This window comes from Vombatus ursinus, unplaced genomic scaffold, assembly GCF_900497805.2.
Source record: "Vombatus ursinus unplaced genomic scaffold, bare-nosed wombat genome assembly UNPS02012992.1, whole genome shotgun sequence".
NCBI lineage: Eukaryota > Metazoa > Chordata > Mammalia > Diprotodontia > Vombatidae > Vombatus > Vombatus ursinus.
This window is the reverse complement of record NW_020952770.1, coordinates 26,982-49,944: the sequence shown is the minus strand read 5'-3', so window position 1 is coordinate 49,944 and position 22,963 is coordinate 26,982. Positions and strand designations below refer to the sequence as shown.

The 22,963-nt window shown below is 47.3% G+C and overlaps 1 long non-coding RNA gene across 1 annotated transcript; it reads right to left on the bottom strand.

The window, feature by feature from the left end:
- Nucleotides 1-16,841: 16,841 nt before the first annotated feature.
- LOC114040347 lies at nt 16,842-22,097 on the bottom strand. The gene is made up of 2 exons (XR_003568765.1): nt 19,960-22,097; nt 16,842-17,871 (listed from the first exon to the last, which is right to left on the bottom strand). It is a non-coding gene; the product is annotated as an uncharacterized LOC114040347 (long non-coding RNA).
- Nucleotides 22,098-22,963: the final 866 nt, after the last annotated feature.

Here is a 22,963-nt window from a genome sequence, read left to right as displayed (position 1 = left end):
TATGGTCTGATACTGAGTGAAGTGAGCAGAACCAGGAGAATGTTGTACACAGTAACAGCCACGTTGTGGCAATACAAGGATCTAAGACGTCTCCAAAGGCCTCATGATGGAAAATGCTATCCACATCCAAAGAAAGAACTATGGTGTTTGAATGCAGATCAAAGCATACTATTTGCTATTTTTTTTTCTTCTGTTGTGTTTTGTTTCCTCTTTCTGGTGGTTCCTCCTATTGACTCTAATTCTTACTTACAACATCACTAATGTAAAAATATGTTTAATAGGAATGTATATGTATAGCCTATATCAGATTGTGTGCTGTCTTGGAGAGGGAGGTGGGGAAGGAGGGGGAGAAAAATTTATAACTCAAAAGTTCATGGAAGTGATTATTGATCAATCAAAATAAATTAATTAAAAAAAAGAAAAAAAAGAAATGGAAACCATACAATATTGTCAAGGTTCTGATGTATTTTTTTTTTTTTGTGGGTACTTCTGCTTAGAAGACCGGTAACTGATTTTTCCTCATGAATGTATCCGTCATGCAAAAGTCCATCCACAGCTGTAGCAAGATATACACCCCCATCCCCCAGCTGTGGTTTTTTGGGTAGAGTTCCTCAAACCCTGAACCTGGGCCTCTTTGGCCCTCGAGAAAGATGGAAAGTGAAGAAAAGTCCCGGCTCAGACCTTGGGGCCAGGCTTTCCCAAGTCCTGCTCGGTCTCTGTTTCAGTCTTGGCTGCCCTGAGTAGACTAGTCAGGCCAGCCACTACTCCAATGACTCTCTTTGTCCATAATTCTTTCTAATCAGGCGGATCTCTCCTGAGAAGCGGCGAGGTTGTTCCCGCTGCCCAGGCAACCACGGCTGCCATAACAACCGTTCATTACCTGAAGGTGCCCCAAGCCCTGGAGCCTGCCTGGCTTCGCTCATCCCCCAACAAGGGCTCTGCCTTCCATCCTGACTTTCTGGAGCCTTTGGACGGAGTGTGAGACCTTTACTTCCTCTTCTTTGTGGGTACAGTAGAGAGAGCACTGACTACTCTTAGAGGATCTGCCTGTGTGACCTTGGACAAGTCACAATCTCCCCGGGCCTCAGTTTCCCTTATCTGTAAAAGGAGGGAAGTCAGATTAGATGGCCTCAGAGGTCCAGCTTTATGTCTATGATCCTAAGTCCTCTTCACTCTCTACACCTACAATTTGGTGCCAGCAAACACCCAAGGGTCTAGTCCTACCTTTAAGGTGAGAGCAAGGTCAGAGGCAGGTGCCCTGAAGTTTTCTAGCAAGTGCCTGCATTTTTCTCCATCAGTACCTGCCACTGTTGTGACTCCTCAGTGACCTGATCTAGGCACGGTTGAGAGGCTTCCTTCCTGGGTTCCCAGTACTCCCCTCCCCATTACAATAATTGCCCATAGAGAGCCATCTTGGGCTGCCCTGCCGGCCCCCAGGGCCTGCCCCATAGCCCGAGTCCATGACCTGTTGGCATGTACATGTCTGCACGTACATGTGTGGGTGTCTACATGTAGGTTAATTATGGCTATGTCCATATATATGTTTGTATATATAATTGCGTGCTTGAATATATGGATGTATAAACATATGACTCTGTATACTCTTCCAGGACCTGGAAAGAATATTGGTTTTGTAATCATAGATTTAGAACTGGCCTTTTTCAGTTCAACTCTTCATGACCCCATTTGGGGTTTTTTTGGCAAAGATACTGGAGGAGTTTGTCACTTCCTTCTTCAGCTCATTTTACAGATGAAGAAACTGAGAAACAGGGTGAAATGACTTGCCCACGATCACACAGCTAGTAAGCATCTGAGGCTGGATTTGAACTCGTGAAGATGAATCTTCCTCGACTCCAGGCTGGGTGCTCTATCCACTGTGCCACCTAGCTGCTTAGAATTGGAGGAGACCTTTAAGGTTATCTCGGTGAACCCCCTCATTTTACGGCTGAAGAACTGAGGCCCAGACAGACAAAGTTAAAGATCGAATGATGCTGCCTCCCAGAAGAAAGCCCGTTTTCCAAGCCTGGCTCCACCATGAGCTGCCAGTGACTTTGGGAAGCCGTTTCACTGCCCCCAGGTTATGGCTTCTCTTGCCTACCTCATAGGGTTGGGTTTTTTTTAGGTGGCATAGTGGATAGAGCACTGGCCCTGGAGTCAGGAGGACCTGAGTTCAAATCTAGCTTCAGATACTTACTAGCTGTGTAACCTTGGGTAAGTCATTTAACCCCTATTGACTCAAGAAAAATTAAATTTTAAGCGCTACTTCAACGTGGGTCATTATTATTGTGCTCAAATGATATGTAACCATGAAGTGGTAACAATCTGTTTCTGTGATTATTTTTGTGTGTGCGAATGTGCCAGATTCCATCACCACACAGCACCAGGAGACCGTTCCAATTGGGGTGAAAAGACCTTTCATGAGTTAGGATGGTTTGCCTGGGGTTGGGTGGTTGGCAGCTTGTGCTGTCAGGGGTCTTGCGACCCTCAGGGACATCATTAACCATGAGAACTACTAAGAGAAACATTTGACTGTCTGTGGGCTGGAGGACTCACCCACCCACTGCTGGCCACAGCTCACATTCATGGCCATATTCCCTGAGCCATCCTAGAGGTCTTAGGAGAGAAACTCACCCACAATGCTTTGCAAGATGCCTTAGACATAGTAGGCACTCACTGTTTATTGAGTGGGGAAGAAGCCTTTATTACTACCTGCTATGTGCCATGTACTATGCTAAGCGCTTCTCTATCCCCAGTTTACTATTATCATCAATATTATCAATTATTGAAATTATCAACTATTATCAATACTATTTACTATTGTTGCTATTATCAACCCCCATTTTACCATTGAGGAAACAGAGGTTAAGTGACCAGAGTCACACAGCTGGTAAGTATCTGAGATTGGATTGGAATTCGGGTCTTCCTGACTCTATCCATTGCACCACCAGCTGTCTCTAAAGTGAGTGAATGAAAGCCTGCGACAACAGTAGGGAATTTTCTCAACTACACCGAGGCTTCCAAATTGCTTACATGGGGGCAGGCCCTGCCAGAAAATGGCAAACAGCTGCTCATTAAAGAATAACTCAACAGTCATGAATCACTCAAGCCACAAAAGCATGTCTCCCAGGCATCTGAAAACCGGGACCTCACTGAACAGCATGTGCTGTATTGTTGGGGGGGTTGTCTAATCCAGAGCAACAGGAGAAAGCCTCGTCCAAGTGTCTCAGTGATGGGCTGGCATGGGACGCTGCCTCCCCCGATCGCCCCAGAGCTCCTGCAGCTTCTTACCTGCTCCCTGCACCGTAAACCTGGACCCTCAGCTATGCTCTGTGTCACACTGGGACTTGTTCTGAGCCTGGCTCAGCCTTTGGTAATCAATCAGAGAGAGAGAGAGAGAGAGAGAGAGAGTGTGTGTGTGTGTGTGTGTGTGATGAAGAAACTGAGGCCCTGAGAACTCAAGGTCACCCAGGTACCCTAAATCCAGGGGTCCTACTCCTGTTTGGATTTTCAGCAAGGCCTTTGCAGCACCATGAGAGGAGATCGCAGGTCACAGAATCTTTTTGCTGGGGAGGCTCTTAGAGACCTCATCTCAGCCTATTTCACAGATGTGGCAAGTGAAGCCCGGACAGATGCTGTGACCTGTCCAATAAACAAGCTGGGGGCAGCAGGTAGCTAGAATTAAGTCTCTTGACTCCTTGGTCAGTGGTCTCTCCATGACACCATAGTGACCAGCTGATTAGGACCCTTGATGGGGAACTGGCTGGTGCTATTGGTGTTAGACTAGGCCAGAGTAAATTCCTTGAATGATAAAATTAACGGTGAGGTCCCCAGATGTCAGGATACCATGAAGGAAAAGTGAGGGACCGTAAGACTCCAGCTCGCTCAGAACAGGGAAGGAGAGAATTCTGCTCTCTCCCTTCCTCATCATCTAGATTATCAGGAAAGGGGGATAGGGGTCAGGGGACTCCTTTCCACTTCCTTAAGGCTGTTGACAACTTAACATTCAGATAAGGCCATGGAGCACGACCAGGACCCAAGCAGCCCATCCGCATGGGGTCCAGGCTCAGAGGAAGCTGGAGCCTAGGAGGCCAGACCAGAGTCACGTTCAACAATCATTGGCCCCCAGCCTGGGGAGGAGAAGCTACAGGGTGGGGAATGGGAGAGACGCCAGTGTGCGCCAGTGCCCACAAGCTCAGTCTCCAGGAACCATTCAGCGCCAGGTTCCCACACTCAGCTGGCTTGGAAGCCCCCCTGGCCCCAGTCTTCGGTGCGTCCCCCGCCCCCCCAGTGGCCCTCCTGGCTCTGCAGCAGCTGCAGGGTCCGCGCCAGGAGTCCCAGTTTCAAGGTCTGTGTTTCAGGGAGGCTCATCATTTCCCATCGAGGGGCGGGGAGATAAACCTTAAAAGGCTTGTCAGTCTGTCTGCAGCACAGGCTGTCTCTGTTCGTCCTGCGCCTTGGCGGACAGAGGCCGCCATGCACTAATGGAGCACTCGGGTTTCTGCTGATGCCAGCCCCAGATAGACAGGCCCGGCGGCAAACAAACTCGGCTCCCTGGGGGCTGCTCGGATTTGCCCGTCATTTGTGAGTTTGTGTACAAAGTTCAGGTGAGCTAATTCCCGCCAGAGCAGCTGTGAGAAGGGCCTTTGGTGCCCAGCAAGCCTGCTGGATGGGGAGGAGGGAACAAGGGAGGCCTTTCTCAGGCCTGGGCAGTTCCCACCTCAGCACAAGCCCCTTGGAGGATCATCTCCAAGTCCTAGCCTCGTTTCCTGACTCTTCCATCCATCCTCAAGTCACGGGCTGAGGACCAGCCCACTGTTCCCCCATCCTACCTGGCCACTTGTTCTGGAAGAGAGAGGGGCACATGACCGTCACTGCAGAAGTATTTACTGATGTCTTACTATGTGCAGGGCCCTGTACTAAACCCTGGATCACAACTCTGGCCTCCACTTGCAAAATACATCCCCTTGTATACATCTCAGTCTGTCATATAGCTTACTGAGACCCCATCTAAAAGCTCATTACCCCAAATGCAAAGTAACCTGAAGCACGTTCTCTCTCTCTCTCTCTCTCTCTCTCTCTCTCTCTGTCTCTCTCCCTCCCGCCCTCCCTTCCCCTTTCTCTCTCCCTCCCTCTCTCCCTCTCTTCCTTCCTTCTTCTCTCTCTCTTTCTCTCTCTCACTCTCACTCTCTCCCCCCCCTTTCTCCCCTCAGCCTCCCTCCCTCTCTCTTAATCATCACTATCACCACCATTGTCCTAAAGTTTTTGTCAAGTGCTTACATGTGGGCCTGGGTTAGGTAATAGGGTCCTTGGCCCTTTTGAGAAGCTCCAATAGTGGAAAACAGATCACAGAATCACAGGAGTAGCACTAGATGGGGCCTTAGAGATTTTCTGGTCCAACAACCTCATTTTATAGAAGAGAAAACAGGTCAGAAAGGGCCCAGTGACTCCCCCATATCCCATGAGACAGTGGCAGAGGCAGGTTCAGAATCCAGGTCTCCTCTCTCTCTCTCTCTCTCCCCCAGACAGGAACACTTTTGGCTCTACCACAATGCCTGAGTAACCAGGACACATGGACAAAAGACAAATTAAGACTAAAATCCAGTAACACCACCAGGCAGATATGCTTTGTTGAAGGAGAAAGGGCAGAGTATGGGAGCCCCAGGTTCAAGGAGGTGGCAGGGCGGAGATGTTTGAGAGGGTATGGGAGGATATTTGAGTTCCAGGGACCATTAATATCTCTGACATTTTTGTGGAGAAGACCAGTCTGGGTTGCCAGGGCAGGCTCCAACCTTCGGAAAGGCATCGATATCATGTGATGAAAAGGGGGAGCAGGGACTGAGGGAGCGTTGTGAGACAGGGCTGATGGACCCATGCATGAGGAGGTGGTCGGCAGGTTCAGGGCAGTGGTTACTTAACCCTTTAGGAATGCTTATAAGGCCTATCTGGAGGAGAGGTAGGAACGGCTATGTATTCTAAGGCAGGAATTCTCTAGGGGACATGCTACTTCTCCAACTCATTTCTGCGTGAGAGTGTGTACTAGGGGCCAAGACAGAGCCTGCTGCCAGCCCTCCGGAGTAGGGAGGGGGTGTGCTTTGTCACTGTCCTCAGGGCCAGAGGAGGCTCTCGAGGTCAGCAAGAGAGAAGGTGAGAGCAACAGCCCTTGGCTTATGTGGCAATGAAAACCAGCCGATGGACATCTTTGCCAGACACATTCGATGATCATCGTCTGCACAGAGAGACCCAAATCCTTCCTTCTTTCCACATTTCTCACATTGGGTACTGCAGGAAGGATCTGATGGGCTCTTACTCCTACTCAGTGCCCCGAGGCCCAGGAGCTGGTGGGAAGGCTAGCAGCCAAAGACAGAACCTTCCCGGCTCAAGCTGGCTCCTCCATCAGAGGGCAGGGACGGCTTCTGAAGGTTAGCGCCTGAATCTAGACAACTCATCCTGGAATCCCTGCTTACTGCACTAGCTCGTCCCCGGTTCCAGTTATCATGTCTCAGAACACACAGTGACTTCCTCAGGAAAAACTGGTGGCTAGGCTGGGATAAGGGAAAGGAGGTCAGTGCCCTCCTTTGAAAGGACAGTCCCACTACCTGGGGGAAACATCAATTAACTGGGCCAGGAAGTCAGTATTTTACAATCTGCCCATCTCTCCTCCCTCTTCTATGACATCCCACTATTCTGGTGCATAATCATTATTTTCACGAATCTCAAATCCCTACCTGACTTTGCCAGCTGTGACCCCCTCCAGTACTTGCTGATTGCTACATCCTGCATGGCCACACTGTATCATTGCTTCTGGGGTTTACATTTGGAAGCATCCTCAGAAGCAGAATGATTGAACTGGAGAATTCCTACGATCCAGTCCTCTCATTTGTCACAGGGCAACACGATATTGCTCCTGGACTTTAGTTTTATTTATTTACTTATTTTGTACTCACACAGAAAAATTGACTGTTACCCAGGAGAGAAAACAGACCCAGAAAGGTTCATTGATGTACCCAAGGTCATATAGTAAGTGGCCAAGTATGAATGGTTCAATTGTTTCATGGGGTGGGTCTCATCTCTCAAATTAGACCCCGAGTTCTTTGAAGGTAAGGATCTTTTCTCCCTCCAATCTCTGCCTCAGTGCCTAGCACTGGTCTGGACACACAGGAGCTGTTCAGTAGACTGACCAACTGACCTGCTCTGGCCAGTAAGGTTCTGAGTGGCTGTTCAGGATGGTATGCGCCATCACAGTCCTAACCCAAAGTAACCAATGGTGTGGGGTCCTTGAGCTCAGAGATGGACTTAGTAGCTTTGTTGGAGGAGGGAAGAAAGAATGGCAGAGAGTAAGACAGGTTGGGTTCTGTGAGCCCTATTGGGCTTTTGTGCGTCTTTTCTGTTATTCTCCAGGGATCCAGGATTCTTCCACTAGGAATGATAGACTACCTTTGGGGTTCATTTACAACTTTGCCTTAGGACTCGAAAGGTGTCAAAGACACCTCCTTTACCCTCTCCTTTTAGTCTTGGGAGGAATGGATGGGGGTGGAGAGGGATTAGTCTCTCTCATTTTGCAGATGGGAAAAATTGATGCCTCTCAGGAAAGTAAACAATGGTCACCCCACTGGGCCCTAATCCAAGGTTTCTTGCTTTAATCCACAAACCTTGCTTTGACTGAAAGGAAAATCAAGTCACCTGGACTGCCTCGGGAGCCAGGAGAGATTTCTGAAAGTTCATTTCCAAGAAGGAGGCACCTTCAGGGAAAGAACAGACTAATCCGGGCTCTGAAGCTACCCAGGAGAAACAGGCTACCATCAGCCAATCGGAACTGCCAGTCACAGCCCCAACATCTTAATACACAGCATGTAGCAATTAAAATTTCTAATTAAAAAACAACTCCACAGCCAAACAAATGCTGTAAATTAGCTTTATGGACAAACCGGAGCGGGCAGCACAGGCTTGGCTCTTTCAGAAAGCATGTTTAGCTCCCCATTCGACTTAAATGATTCTGGACAAAGCTACCTTTGCCTCTCACGTCCCCAGTCTGGTAACAGGATCTAAGCCTGAATTCTCTGAACAAATCTCCTTTGTCAGTGGGGACAACATCTCCAAAAGGGGCTCTATCAGCAGGCTTTCTGTTCAGTCTAGACTCACAGCAGCATGGCCTCAAATGACTGCGTTCTTCCCACACCACTGCTCACGGCATTGGCCAGTCACTCCTACGAGGGGGCTGCCTCGTCCTTGCGTAGAACTGGGACCCCTGATCCAACGGTTGGCCACTGCCTGCCAACTAAAGCCCCTTAGACCACCTGTCCACTGGGAGGGAGGGAAGCCCCGAGGAAGGTAAATCCTGTTCAAGATTTTATATGCAGGAGTGTTTCTGCAGATGTGTCTGGACATGGGATCAGGGGCAGCAACCCAGGGATTCCAGGGACTCTGTGTGTGTGTGTGTGTGTGTGTGTGTGTGTGTGTATCTGTCTGTCTAGAGGTAGGGGTATTCAGGTGAGAATGCTGTTTTTTAAAAAAATATATTTTCATTTATTTTCTTAACCATTTCCCAAGAATAGCTATTTTCAAGTTGAGAAAACTGCCTCGGCATTGGGGCATGAGGATCCAAGCGGACAAGGGCGTTAGGTCCTAGGCACTACTTGGCCTTGATGGTGCCAGGAGAGGGAGTGTGGCATCTTTAGGTCATGGGCCTAACACACAGGGCCTTTAACCTGGAGGTGGGGCAGTGGCTTGGTGTGTCAGGAAAACCTGAGTTCAAATGCTGCCTCTGACCAATTGCAGGCAAGTTTACCCCCCCCCCCCCCCGTCAGGATCCAGCGATGCTGGTTTTCTTTCTGTTTTCTCCAAAACGGCCCCCCCTCCCCAGCCTCGGTGCCTTTTCCTGGCTGTCCCGTATGGTGGAATGCTCTTCCTCCTCTCTCTGCCTCCTGGCCTCTCTCTAGTCTCAGTTTATATTCCATTTCCTGCAAGAGGCCTTTCCTGGTCGTCCACTGCGCCCCCCTCCCCAGCCTCGGTGCCTTTTCCTGGCTGTCCCGTATGGTGGAATGCTCTTCCTCCTCTCTCTGCCTCCTGGCCTCTCTCAAGTCTCAGTTTATATTCCATTTCCTGCAAGAGGCCTTTCCTGGTCGTCCACTGCTAGTGCCTTGACTCTGAGACAACTTTTTTTTTTTGGCTAGGCAATGGGGTTAAGTGACTTGCCCAAGGTCACACAGCTAGTGTTATGTGTCTGAGGCCGGATTTGAACTCAGGTCCTCCTGAGTCCAGGGCCAGGGCTCTATCCACTGCGCCACCTAGCTGCCCCTCCAAGACAGCTTCAATTGATCCTGCATGTATCTCGTACACACCTATTCTTTACATGTTGCCTCCCTCGTTAGAGTGTGAGGTCCTGGAGGGCACAGCCTGTTTTTGTCTTTCTTTGTATCTCCAATACCTAGCACATAGTAAACGCTTCACAAATGTTCATTTACTAGCAACCTCTCTGCCTCAGTTTCCTCATCTGTTAAGATAAAGGGGTTTGATTTAGCCTCTATGGCCCCTTCCAGATCTCCATTTATGATTCTGTAATTTTAGCCCAAGGGGGTGACATTATTTCCACTGCAGGCAACCCCTTGACAAAATGAGGAGAATGACCCCTGCCATTTCCATTCCTCCTGATAATGCAGTGAAGGTGCAGAACTCCAAGGGCTGGGTCCTCAGGGAGGAGTCCCTGTCCAGTGGGGGGGGGGGGGGGGGGGGGCAGAACAACAAGGACTGATCTCCCACAGGGACGATGACAGTTTCTCGGAAGACCTGTTTCTGTTGCAATCACTAGCACCAATATAATGTGTCTGCCCCAGCCCTACAGCTCATACTTGTCAGCTCTCCACACACTGTTTCAAAACAGCCCAAAGAGCCAGCAGCCTCCACCTTGGATCGCCATGTTGTGTAGACATCCCCCCTCCTTCCTCGTTCTCCCTTCCCCGTCTCCTGCCCCGCTTCAGATTCTAAGGTTTGGGAGTTCTCAGCCTACTGGCTCAAATTCTGTGATTGTCTGTCCCTTTTTCCTTGCCTGCCTTGAACCCCAAACTCTGACCCATGCTTATATAACCAACCTTTGTTCCTTTCTCTTACCCAGCTTAGCCCCTGGGTCCACCTCCTCAGTCTCTGAACCTTGCCTGAGTGTTCCAGTCTGTCCTGACAATCTGGTCTGTGACTCATGAAGCTCAAGAACTGTATGAATCATACATTCCCTTTCTCCATGGAGAGACTGTAGCCTCTGGCTGGTGTGCCACCAGCTCTTCTGCCCACTATCCATTTCTACAGCTTTCCGTGTCCTGGAACTGCAGGCCACCGTCGCCGGCTCTCTCCCATTCTGAGGCCTGGGGAAGGGCAAAGTCGGAGGAGGCCTGGAGAGCCCCCAATAGAGCCAAGCTGGGGGTCTCCAGCAGCAGCCACACAGTGTGATAAAAGGCTTCCTCTGGGGGGGCACTGGAAAAGGACCACCTCAGGCGGAGTGGTTTGCTGGCTGTCTTGCTGTGGATTTCCAAATGGCCCAATTGCCCTGGGAATTCCTATTATTTTCTCATTCTTTGTTTGTAAATACTCTCTCCAACTGCTGCCTAATTGGGTTATGGAGATAAAAAGGAGGCCAAACAGAACAAGAGCGACTTGACGTGTACATCATTTTCCCAACACTTCTCCTTGGGAGAGGGAGGGCTGGGACCCAGACAGGGCCCAGGGACGCCAGCCGTGATCTAATTTAACTCACATTAGAGCGGCTTCGAGGCCAGTTTGCCTCCAAGGATGCTGGCTGTTCGTGTGTCCGAAGCATGGTGATGTTACTCGAGTTTGGCCCCGGCCCTGGCTCTGTTTTCTTCTTCCTGTTCTCCACAGCAAGAGAGCAATGAAGGGCAGCTTAAAGAGGTTCCTGGGACAGGGGGAGGTGGGGGAAGGGCACTGGGGGGGACTATCTCCTGGAACTCTTGGGAAATGGACTCCGTGTGGTGAAACCTGTCCTTCCACCCTTGTCCCAGCTAGCAAGATAGGTCCTGGGAAGAGCAAAGCTGGAAAATCCTCAGCAAGGCTGAGAGACTTACCATCCCAGGCCTCCTTTTCTAAAACCCCAAACATGTCAGCAGCACAGCAAAACAGCAACTCTCCCAGGGAATTCCACCTTGGAAGATCTAGCAGAACAGGGAACACTGGAACAGGACTTAGAACCTAAATCCAGGCTTCTTAGGGATTTTCTTCTCCAAATTTGGAATCTTTGAAACCTCCTTGCCCAGGCCCAACATCTCTGTGTTCATCGAGATACTGAAAATGACACCTGTACATCATGGCTGGGTAGTAGGCCATTCGGGGCTCCATAAAGATGGGTACAGAGAACTCAGTTCCTTCTCGTGGTCAACTTTCAAAGGAGCCTTTTCCTGGTCTGGGTGCAGTTCGATCTGGACTCTGAAGGGGCCGTGGAGGGCATCTGGTCTCCAACATACTCATTTTACAGATGAGAAAAGGAAAGTTCATAGAGGTGATGCCACTTTCCCAAGGTCACAGAGCCATTGGAATGTGAAGTCTTCTCTCTTCACGTGCAGTGTTCTACTGCATCAACTGATTTGCTGAGTGCCACAGGACAAGCGACACACCAGCCATCTGGTCTAACCCATGCCCAAAAGGAGTCCCCACCACTACATATCCAGCAAAATCCTTCAACCTCTTCTTAAAGAACTCCAAGAACGGGGAACTCACCACTTGTCAAAGCAGCCCATCCTACTTTTGGACAGTTTTCATTGTTAAGGAGTTCTTCCTAATGCCATGCCTAAGTGTCTCTCCCTTTCCAATGAATGCTACTGGCTCTGCCCTCTTTGGCCAAGCATAACACATGTAACCTATCTTCCATATGACAGCCTTTCAAATTTTCAAATGTCCCCCTCTTCTCCAAGATGAACGTCCCCAGTTCTTCTTATCATTCCTCATATACCATGGACACAACCATTCCCAAGCCCTTTACCATCTTTGTGGCTCTACTCTGGACACAACAGCTTAACAATGTTCTTCTTAAACTATGGTGGCCAGACTTGGACGTAATACTCAAGACGGGGCCTGAACAAGGGCAGCGTAAGAGGGACTCTCTCGGGCAGCTAGATGGCGCAGTGGGTAAAGCTCCAGCCTTGGAGTCAGAAGGACCTGAGTTCAAATGTGACCTCAGACATTTGATACTTACTAGCTGTGTGACCCTGGGCAAGTCACTTAACCCCGATTACCTCACCAACAAAAGAAAAAAAAAAGAGGCACTCTCTACTCTCAGAAGCTGTTCTTGTCATTAGTTTTTTTGAGGGGTCAGGCGCAGGTCACTAAAACCCCTCAATCTTTGTCATAAACTGCTGTCTAACCACGCCTCTCCCATCCTGTACTTGGGGAGTTGATTTTTTTGTACCCTGGTGAAAGATTTAAGATTTCTCCTTATTGCATTTGATCCTATAAGATTATTATTACATCTTTTTGGATCTTGACTGACATGTGGTATACTACCTGCCCCTCCCAGTTTTACACCATCTGCAAATCTGATGAGTACATCACATATGGCTTTATCCAAGTCTGAGAAAAATGTCAAATAGCACAGGACAGATTATTCCACAGGAGACCCAATGTAAAGATGGCATTGAACCATTAAATGAGTCCGGGTGCCCAGACAATCCGGAAACCATGTAACTGTATTATAGTCTGACCTATATTTCCCCCTCTGCTCTACAAGAACAGCATGATATACTATATCCAAAACTTTACTAAGATCTTGGTGAATTCTAGCTAATGCACTCCCTTCACCTACTAGTTTAGCAACCCTGTCCAAAAAAAAAAAAAAAAAGAAAAGAAAAAAAAAAGAAATAAGGTTAGTCTGGTACGACTTGTTCTTAACAAGCCCTGCTGGATCGTGGTCATTCACATATTCCTTTTACGTGTTCATTACCCATCTCTCTTTAATGATCCTTTCTAGAACTGTCCCAGGAATCAAAGTCAAGCTCAGTGGCTGATAGCTTGCAGACTGTTCTCTTCCATTTTGGAAAACTGGGCTATTTGCCCTACCTTCATCTTGTGGTTCCTCTCCTGTTTCCCACAATCTTTTCAACTATGGGTGACAGTGGCTTAGCAACCCCATTTGCCTAATATTTTGGACCTGAGGTTGTAGTTCAGCTGGTTCAGGTGACTAGAATTCATCAAGGCCAGTTAGGTGCTATATCCTAACTCATTTTGGGTCTCAGCTTCCTGTTAGACATTTTTTTTTTCTGTCATTTTCACTGCAAAGTTCCCTCTCTTTGAGAAAGACAACATACTTGAACTACCTGTCACTCAGAAATTGCACGTTGTAAACCCCAAAACACTATATAAATGTGTGTTAATATTGAAAACAAACTGTTATGTAAGTGTACTATTAACAAATCACATGATGTATTTGACTAATCTCTATGAGGGTAAGGACTGTATCTTATCTGGACATTGAATCTCTCCCTATTAAGCAGGTGCTTCATACATTTTTAAAAAATGAATTGCTCAAAGTTCTTTGGAAATTATTTAGTGCTACAGCAATGTAAAGGATTATTAATACTGCTCTTTCTTCTAGAAAGACTTGCAGGGAGTCAGAGAGCACTTTCAGAGAAATGTCTTAATAAATGCAAAGTGTGAAAGGGGCAATGATTATTATCTCCATTTTCCAGTGGTGGCGGGATAAAAGTGAGTGATAAGGTCTGAGGAAGAGGAGAAGTGACTTTTCTTCCATTTCCTACAATGCTTTCCCAGAAATCTTAAACACTGGACACTGGGTCTACTACATTGCTTTTGGGTCATGGTTCATTGGTTCTTTGGCCAAACAGAGGCTTCTCTTGTGCAACTAAGCTGGCTCTAAAACTTGGGAGATCAAATTAGAGCTCTCCAGTTGCCATTTCAGAGTTCGACTGAAACAAAGTCAAACAACTATGAAGTCATATGAAGGTGAAAAAAGTCTAAGAGTCTTGAGGGGATTGCAAAGTCAACGAGTCAGTATGACATGGCAGCCCAAGGAGCTGGTGCTATCTTTGGCTATGGTGATAGGCAGAGCAACCAAACAATGGTGATGGTCCTGCTGTACTTTGAACTGGTCAGGCTACACCTGGAATATAGTGTCCAATTTTGGGTGCTATATTTTAGGAAAGATATTGTCAAGTTACCACAAACTGTCTTCATTTCCAAAAGCTCTCCATCTCTCTCTGCAGTGTAGTTGGGAATGGGCAGAATATCAGATACTGGGCAAATCACTTAACCTTTCTAAAGCTTCAATGCACTCAGCGGACACCGTGGCCTCAACAGACTGTCCCTTCTAGCTCAAAGACTTAGATGGTCAGCCAGTCTGCTGACCCAATGTCACTGGCCTGGCATTTTCATGAGAGGTTTTATCCCAAAGGCAGTTTGTTACCCTAAATATAACCTTATTTCCAACTTACTGGAGGCTGCTCCATGGTGACAACTCAATCAGTGGGGTAATTTCCTATGACTTCTTCTCAGCTAATATGAATCCTTCACACTGGCATTCAGGTAGGCCCTGGCTCCTTCTACCTGTGTACCACCCCAGACCTGCCTATTCTTGGGTTGAAGTCTGACATCCCGAGTTGAAACACAATTGCCCAAACCCCAAGTCTGTTAATATGGAAGACTGGCCTTTGGCACCCAATCAGTCCCTCCATCGCTCAATGCTTTCATATGAGACCGTACATTGAAGAGCTGGAAAAGAGGCCAGCTAGTCCAACTCCCTTATTGTTAAAATGGGGAACCTGAGACCCCAGAGAGGAATCTAAAGGTCAGAAAGGTAGTAAACTAAAGAGACTAAAGGTAGTAAACTAAAGAGACAAGATTCGAATCTAGGTCCCTTGGCTCCAAATTCAGCCCTCTTTGAACTATGCCACTTTTGGGCTACATCTTTTCCCTTTGCCCCCCTCAACTTGTCAGGCTGAGAATGCCTGTGTCCCTGCCAAAGTCATGAGGTTGTACTGGGAATTACTTAGTTTGAGTCTGCCAGTATTAGAACCCCCATGATTTCTTTTTAAAAACCCAAGACCCCTCCCCATTCCCATGGTGTATTTTAAGGTCTCTGTTTCCTACATCATGGGCCAGGATGCTGGGTTCTGCAGCATGTAGCCCCTTCCCCAGTTCCATCCGTTGGCTCCACAGCTTAATGACATGAAGCCAGTTGATCACAACATGACCCTGTTAATATTTTTCTAATGCCATTTTCACAAATTAAAGCATAATGCACCGATTACCGGGATGAAAGCAAAGACTCTGTGTCTGTCTGGAGACCGAATAAAGGAACGTTTGAACATCTGTTCATCCTACAAATGTCTTTAAAAGCTTTGATTTCCTCATAATCACTTGGTTCCACCATTTCACCCTTTTCTGAATGTGTATCAAACAGCCCCAGGACAGCAGCACACAATCCACGGTAATGGCTTGCTGCAATCCAAGGTCTCAAGCAGGCAGCAGTTCCCACTCTGGGAACAGAGAAGAGAAGGAAGGAGTCAGTCTGTGCAGCAAAAACCTGTCTTGGAAAATGAATGCTAGGGTTGAGGGGATGTTTGCTGTACGCTTCCCCCAACTCTCCACCCCTCAGCAATGCCAGAAGAAACAGAAAGCCCTTAAGAGGTAGGCCCAGCTAGGCAGCCAAATTCACATCCTCAGAGAACAGGGTTGGGAAAAGTTCTTTGGGACAAAGAAGGTCACAGAAGGAGTGGCAAGGTCTGAAAAGGACTAGGAACAATGGTTCCCAAAGAGCCATGCTCTGCACACAGTAGGAACTTAACAAATGGTGGTTGAATTCAATAAGGTGAATCCAGGAGTTAAAATGTGACCTTTTCCAAGATCCCCAAATATTTTTATCCCTACAGTAGAGGGAGTCACAAAACAAGCACCCTTTAAGAAAATGTACAGCTGTGTAAGCTTCTGCATCCAAGGATATTGTTAAATTAAAATATCATTGGATTCTCAGAGATGGATGGAACCTCAGATATGATTGTCCTTTAATGGGAAGGCCATCTAGCCACTGCTCTGCCCCTCGTGATCTGTGCCCAATGGAAGGTCACTTCTCTCTAGGTCTGTTTCTCCATCTTAACAGTGAGTTGGTATAATTATTTTGAGACTCCTTTAAGTTCTAATATTCTTAAAGATTAAAAGGTCATGGGAGGGAGGTCCTAAGCCTTCTCCCATCTCAGAGCCAATGATAATGTCTAACACACCATCAGCGCGTAATATGTGCTATTTGTTGTCTTCTTGGAGGTGCTCTTAAGTCTTTCATTTTCTGGAGGAATTGAGATACAAAAATGAACACTGGCTATGCAGATGTTACTATTATAGCTACTTGTTTCTTATAACAACAAATAAAAACAAAGCATTCTCTCCAGAAGGACTTTTTCATAAAGCTCTGGCCAGCTGGGACACTCAATTAATGGACATGCTCTACCTAGGAGAATGATTCTGCCACACCCTGTGACTGATGATGAGTGATGATGCTGGGGGCCAAACCAGGGGAGCTATGTCTTGAATAAACAAGAGAGAGGGCTTGGGGTTCAGAGGCAGTTCCTAAGAAGTAAGTTCCTAAGAACTAAGAGGGGAAAGGATGAAGTGGGTAAGACAACAATTGAAATAAAAATAATCCAGCGGGCAGGCATACAGAGAGACAGACAGATACAGGAGGCGAGACAGAAAGAGAGAGAGAGAGAGAAAGAGAGGAACTCTTCAGAAGAGACTGTGGGAAGCACTCTGAGATCATAGGACTGTATGATTGGAACCGACCTGCATTTTCATTTCCCCATCTGATCCCAATTAAACACCACTACAAACAAGAAGAGGGCCTGGACACTGAAGATTTATTCACAACCAGAAATCACAGCAGTCAGAGCTAGACCTCAGATATCAGCTTCTCAGTCCACCCTCCTCATTTTGTTCATGGTCTGAGGTATAGGAATGAACCTGGGGGCAGGCAGATTTCAGGAACAATGGCCCAGAGGTGGTTTTCCCAGACTGTGGTATTCAGGAATAATGCAGCCAACTCAGAAGATTTGAGCCTGATTCATGCTGCCTATTACCAGCTCCTAAACTTGGTGCCTCTTGGGAGAGATTTCTTATGGCTTAACCACACATAAGGGACAGACACTTCCCCAACAAGGTACTCCCTGGATCCCTAATAAAACCTTTAAATTGTGAAAAATGAAAGAAATTTACAAAGAGTCTGATTTATTTTGGACTTTTTCTTCTTGGTGCCCTCTCTTTCTCCTCTTCCTTTCTCATCTGGTTGGCTGTTCCCCTGGGCTCAAAAAACGGTGTTCGGGGAAAGGTTTACATGGGAAGTTATAAAACGATTACAAATGGATTTCTGTTCACACTAGAAAAGATAAGCATCCCTTCCTCCTCTGAACCCTTGTGAACCTCAGCCTCAGTCAGAAGGCCAGCTGATAAACTAGTTGGAAGTCTGAGCTGGGATGAAACCTTCAGCTCATGGACCTTTGGGCAGCTCAGCCTAGGAGGGGGAGTGTCCATCTGGAGGGGGAAGCAATTCAGAAGCCTTGAGGGAATCACATTTGATCAGTCTAGTTAGGCACTGGTAGTGCATCCAAGCAAGGGCCCCAGTCCCCATAACCTGAGATTCTTTGGCTGAAGGGCCCAGCCCAGTGGGCAGGACTGTACTTCAAGGAGACTGAACCATTCTCTTCTGGGCATCAAACACATATCTCTTGAAGTAGAGGCTGATGGAGATATGTTGGGCGGGATCACCTTTGCTACACCCTTCATCTTCCTTGGTCATGTCTCCTTTTCCCACCTTAGCCCTCTTCTTGGTGGTAGTAGTTGTTAGGAGCTTCTTGGTGTCAGGGTTAAGGCCATCTACAAAACAAAACAGAAAGAGATGACTTTATCCAAAAAGCAGAGTATGCCACTGAAGAAAAGCTGACTTGGCAACATCCAGACTTTTCAAATAATGCTACCTCACGTCCTTCACTGAAACCTTGTCCTCACTGTGGGACCCCAAGTGTTCTAGGCCCTAGCACTGGGTCTCTGGTCTCCTTTTCTTAAGCTGACATGGCTTCTATTTATACACCTTGCCCTTGGAATAATAACAGTTCTCATTTATAGTTTACAAAGTGTTTTCTTCATAACAAGATATTCTAAGTATTATCATCTTCATTTTGTATGATGAGGGAACAGGCTCAGAGTTGAAGTCACGTGCTGTAGCTATTAAACTGATGAGCTGGAAAACAGACCCTTCCAAGCCCAAGACCAGTGACCTCCCCACATTGATACATGCTCTCCGGGCTCTGCCATGGGGTCTCAAGGGTCAATCTCTCTCTAAAGCTAGGAGCCACCAATTATCCCACATATGGCCTTTGGCACAGCTCATCCCTCATCATTTCACTCTCCATCAAGGAGGAAGGGTGGAGTGAGAAGGGGCAGGAAGAAACACTGCACTTGAGAAGGGTTTGGGCTTCTGAATGTGGAGATCTCCCCTTGTCTTTGACTATTTTCAAAGGTAAGTTCCATGAGACTGATAGGAACGTGCCAAACCAGAGTGCTATCCAGCGGAGATCAAAGACAGCAGCCACTGGAGCCTCAGTTACGGCGGCAGGCAGAGGGAGGGCCTGCTGTAGGAGGCACTTTGAAATGGACCCTTTTCCTCCTCAAAGCAGAGGCCAGAGAACCCCGCTGAAAGCCAGTTCAGGGCTGCCTCTTCACTGAAACGTCGCTCTCCGGCACGGGGCCAATTTCAATTTCAGTTCAGGCATTTTTAACCTGTGGTGTCACATAACCTTATCTCAAACACTTAATCAGCTTTTTTCCCCCCCTGCACTGCAATCTGGAACAGCATTCTCATACATTGGGGTGAACAAAAAGGCTGAGATGCTTGTGAGGGAATACAGGAGGGCTCTCCCACAGGTGAGCTATAGCAAGGGGGTACTTAGTGCTGATTTCAACAACTCCACATTCTGGTTAGTTCATTGGCTTTACCCCGACTGGCAGCCGTAGGGTGGTACAGAAAGTCAGTACCGGAACTGGTTTCAAAGTGAACCACCCCCCATTTCCTTCCTTTCCCAAACTTTGTTTGCCTCTACACTAGTGGAGCTGGCTGGAGCACTGTCTCTTCCTCTAACTACTTGGAAGCACCCAGAGGCGCCCTGCCCCCGTAGAGTGCCCTGGCTAGTGGGGAAGGGCCCGTCTTCTGACACCACAGGTCATCTATAAGCCACTCAGTGTGTTCTTTATTTGCTCAGACTTGTAGGGTTTTAACTTTTTCACAGAAGGAGATATGTCAAACTCACAGACTACTATAGCTGGGCAGGTCCTTGGAGAGCATCTGACCCAACTCCCTCTTTGTAGGTGAAAAAACCAGAAGCCAGAAGTGGTCTGCCTAAGATCACAGAGCTGGAGCATGGCAAGACAAGAAGTCACTTACGCCTTCTGATTTTAAATGCACGGCTGCCTTTGAACTCAAATCCAGGGACATATGGGGATGGTGAAAAGTAGTATTACATTAAAAAGAAGAGCCCTGGATTGGAGACTCTCAAGCAGTAGTACATTTTTCTTTCTTCTTAACATTTTTCAAACATGACCCAATTGCACACTTTAACTATTAACTTTTCAGTAAAACAGTAAATGCAATTAGTCAATGAGAAAATTTACATGAAAGCACTCTGAAACCTGGAAAGTGTCAACCAAGGGATGGGCACTTTTTTTCTTTTTGCTGAGGCAATCAGAGTTAAAGGACTTGCCCAGGGTCACACAGCTAGTAAGTGTCAAGTGTCTGAGGCCGCATTTGAACTCAGGTCCTCCTGACTCCATGGCCAGAGCTCTACCTACTGCGCTACTTAGCGGCCCCTGATGGGCACTTTTTTTGTATCTGTCACAACAAAGTGCCGGGTACAAATTAGTCTTGTGATCTTAGGCAACTGATTCCTCTTTGGGCCTCAGGGTCCTTACCTGTAAATGGGAGTGGAGAGGTTGTAGAAGATGATCTACAGGTTCCTGTTAGCTCTGACCTTCTAGGTCTTACTTTTATAAAGGAAATATCTGAAGAATCATAGGCCATCTTCCTGGAGAGACATTGGACTTTCTCCAATCAAAACTGCAGTTACAACACAACGGCCATCCATCACTTGGAAACGTCCCTGCTCGTGTTGTTGCTGGGTTTTTATTGACAGAAGCAACTTAGTCAAAAATGGTCAGTTTCACTTCCTGCTTGGGTCAAATCCTAGCTAATTTCATACACTCTTCTCTTTTAAAAATTAACATTAAAAAGGCTATGGAAACATTATTTGTGCTGTGTAAAAAAAAACTTTCAGAATACAATTTTTAAGGGTGATACTTAGGACGAACTGGACTCTGTAAGAGTATGTCACAAATACTCTGTGTGTGTGTGTGTGTGTGTGTGTGTTTGCGCGCAGCGCAAAGCATTTTTTGGATCCAGGGTACAAGTAAGGGCAGCAGAGTAGAGCATTAGATAGAGTGCTGGGCCTGAATTCCAGCGCGCTGGAAACCTCCCTTCTTGCCCAGGCAACCCCCAAAGCCAAGGCCAAACTGTGTCTAATCTGTAGACTCCACACCCATTCCGTTCAGACAGGGTATTGTGCAACGGTAGTTAACAGGAGGGATGGAAGAATGTGGGAGATCCTACAAGTGAAACCCTAGGCTGCTGGCCAACCCCAGTTCAGGTATTATTAAACTCACAGGTATCTAAATTACTTAATCAGATTCCCCCCAGCCCTCATTCTGCAAACAGATTAGGTGGCTGGCATCAGACCCTGACAAATGGCATTTGCTGTTTTTTTCTCTCTGGTGCCAGGAGGTCTATGGGCTGAAGAGGCTCAGGAATACAGGGTGGCTCAAAGGGGCAGGCTGAGAGAGACAGGCGGGGGCACAATCTCCATTTCATCTACCTCCGTGGATTTCTCGCATTACACACAATGCATACTTTACATTTTATAAAACCAAGGAAATGAAGGGAAATATATCTGTCACCAAAGAAGACATCAGCCCTTTAATAGCTGAAATGATGGATATTTTTAGATGGAAGTCTAGTTTAACTTACTAACTTACATTAAGAGTCTAATCTCTCCTGAACAATGACTATGTTAGCTTGAATACACAGTGAGAAATCTGCTCCATTAATTAAGTGCTGTCTGTACTACTTGGATTTGGAGCAAATATTAATAGATTTCTTTTTCTCTCCATTGGACAATTACCTTATTTTTCCCAAGTTGCAAATGGATTAAGCTGAACAAGTCTGGGAGGACTTGTGTATCACAGCTGTCCCGGCTCTAGCGTCTATGTGGTAGGAAAGGACCTACATACTAACATTATTAAAGGATGATCTGCTATGGCAGGGTTGATCACCAGAAACTTCTCCGGCCCCATCTCATCCGTCACCTGCTATCACCAACAAACAACAGATAGGATGACTCTGGGCCCTCGCAGGGGAGGCATACAATCAGCAGCCTTTAATCTATCCCTTTCCTTGACTTCCTGACAGCTATTCTGTCGCAGCTATTCGTGCTGTTGGGACGGAGCTGCTGGCCGGCTACTGGAGCTGAGAAAGGATTAGAGACGGCTGGTGTATTTCAATCCTAGGAAGCGCAGATTTTGCAACATTTGATTAAAAGGCAGGGAATGGGGATGTGGCCTTAAGGAAGCAGCTCTGGATGCTTTATAGGCGTAAGGTGACCAAGGGAAGGAGGCACACCACTAACTTGCTTGTCTAGCTGTGTGCTGCTTTTCCCTCCTTCTGAGACATCATTCTGTCCCTGTGCCTCGGTTTCCCTGGCCTGGGCAGGACTAGACTCTCCCTGATCAGAGGCAGCCACTGACGACCTCAGCGGGAATAAGAGAGGGCTCCCTTCCCTTCTTGCTGCTCTGATCTCTCGTTACCAGCCCAGAAGGCCTGGACAGATTTAGCAATTTTCTCACATGGATTCACGTAGGCCAACAGCACAGTAATAATGGAACCTTCTATCCATGTGGGTCCTCAGAGTTTACAAAGCACTTTCCAATCTCAGTTAATCCTCACACCGGCCCTGGAAAGTCGTCTGGGCCTTAGGCATTATTGTTGTTGCTCAGCTGTTCAGTCACGTCCAAGGACCACATTGTCGATGGGTTTTCTTGGCAAAGATATTGGAGGGGTTTGCCAATTCCTTCTCCGGTGGATTAAGGTACTTGGGTCTTCCTGACTCCAGTGCTCTATCCACTGAACCACCAAGCTACTGGTGGACAGGCACTATTATCCCCATTTTACAGGTGAAAAAACAAAGGCTCCGAAAAGTTCAGTTGCCTATGCGTGACTATCAGTATGGCAGAAGGGCAGGATGAAGAACTCAGACCTTTTAGCTTCAAACCCAAGAGGATTTCCAACAGTGCCTCTAAACAACAAGCCACAATGGAAAAAGTGGTAATCAGCATGTCCACTTTGCAAATGGCCACCAATGTCAATCAACATTAGTATCAACACCAAATTCTCCCTAGACCAGAGGATTCTGCTTGTCATTCTCTCGCTGCCATATCCCCTGCCCTCTTCCCAACACCTCTACCAGGAGGAGTAGGAGTGGATAACTAATGATAAAATGATCTTGGGCTACCTTTCTCCGTGGTGTTACATTTCTCATTCTGCTTTTCAGCAGGGGGGCTCCCCACCTCGAGGAAATGGGTGTCCATATGCCTGGCCAATGGGCAGTGATTCTTCCTGAGGACCAATACCAAGCATCTGTCCATCCACGTGTAAAATATGCCCATGGAGGGCACAGCCTTAGCTCTGAGCCTTCTGGGTATTTTGGAAGAGGAGGAGAAGCATCAGCTTTTTTTGCTTAGAAGCTTGATATTTAGCTTCTTATCTATGCTCAAGTCCAGAGGGAGAAATCATCGTATCAGCAGGCACAGTCCTCAGCCCAGGAGACTCAGGTTTGGCCCTGCAGGAGGGCTGAAAAGTGGATTTTAA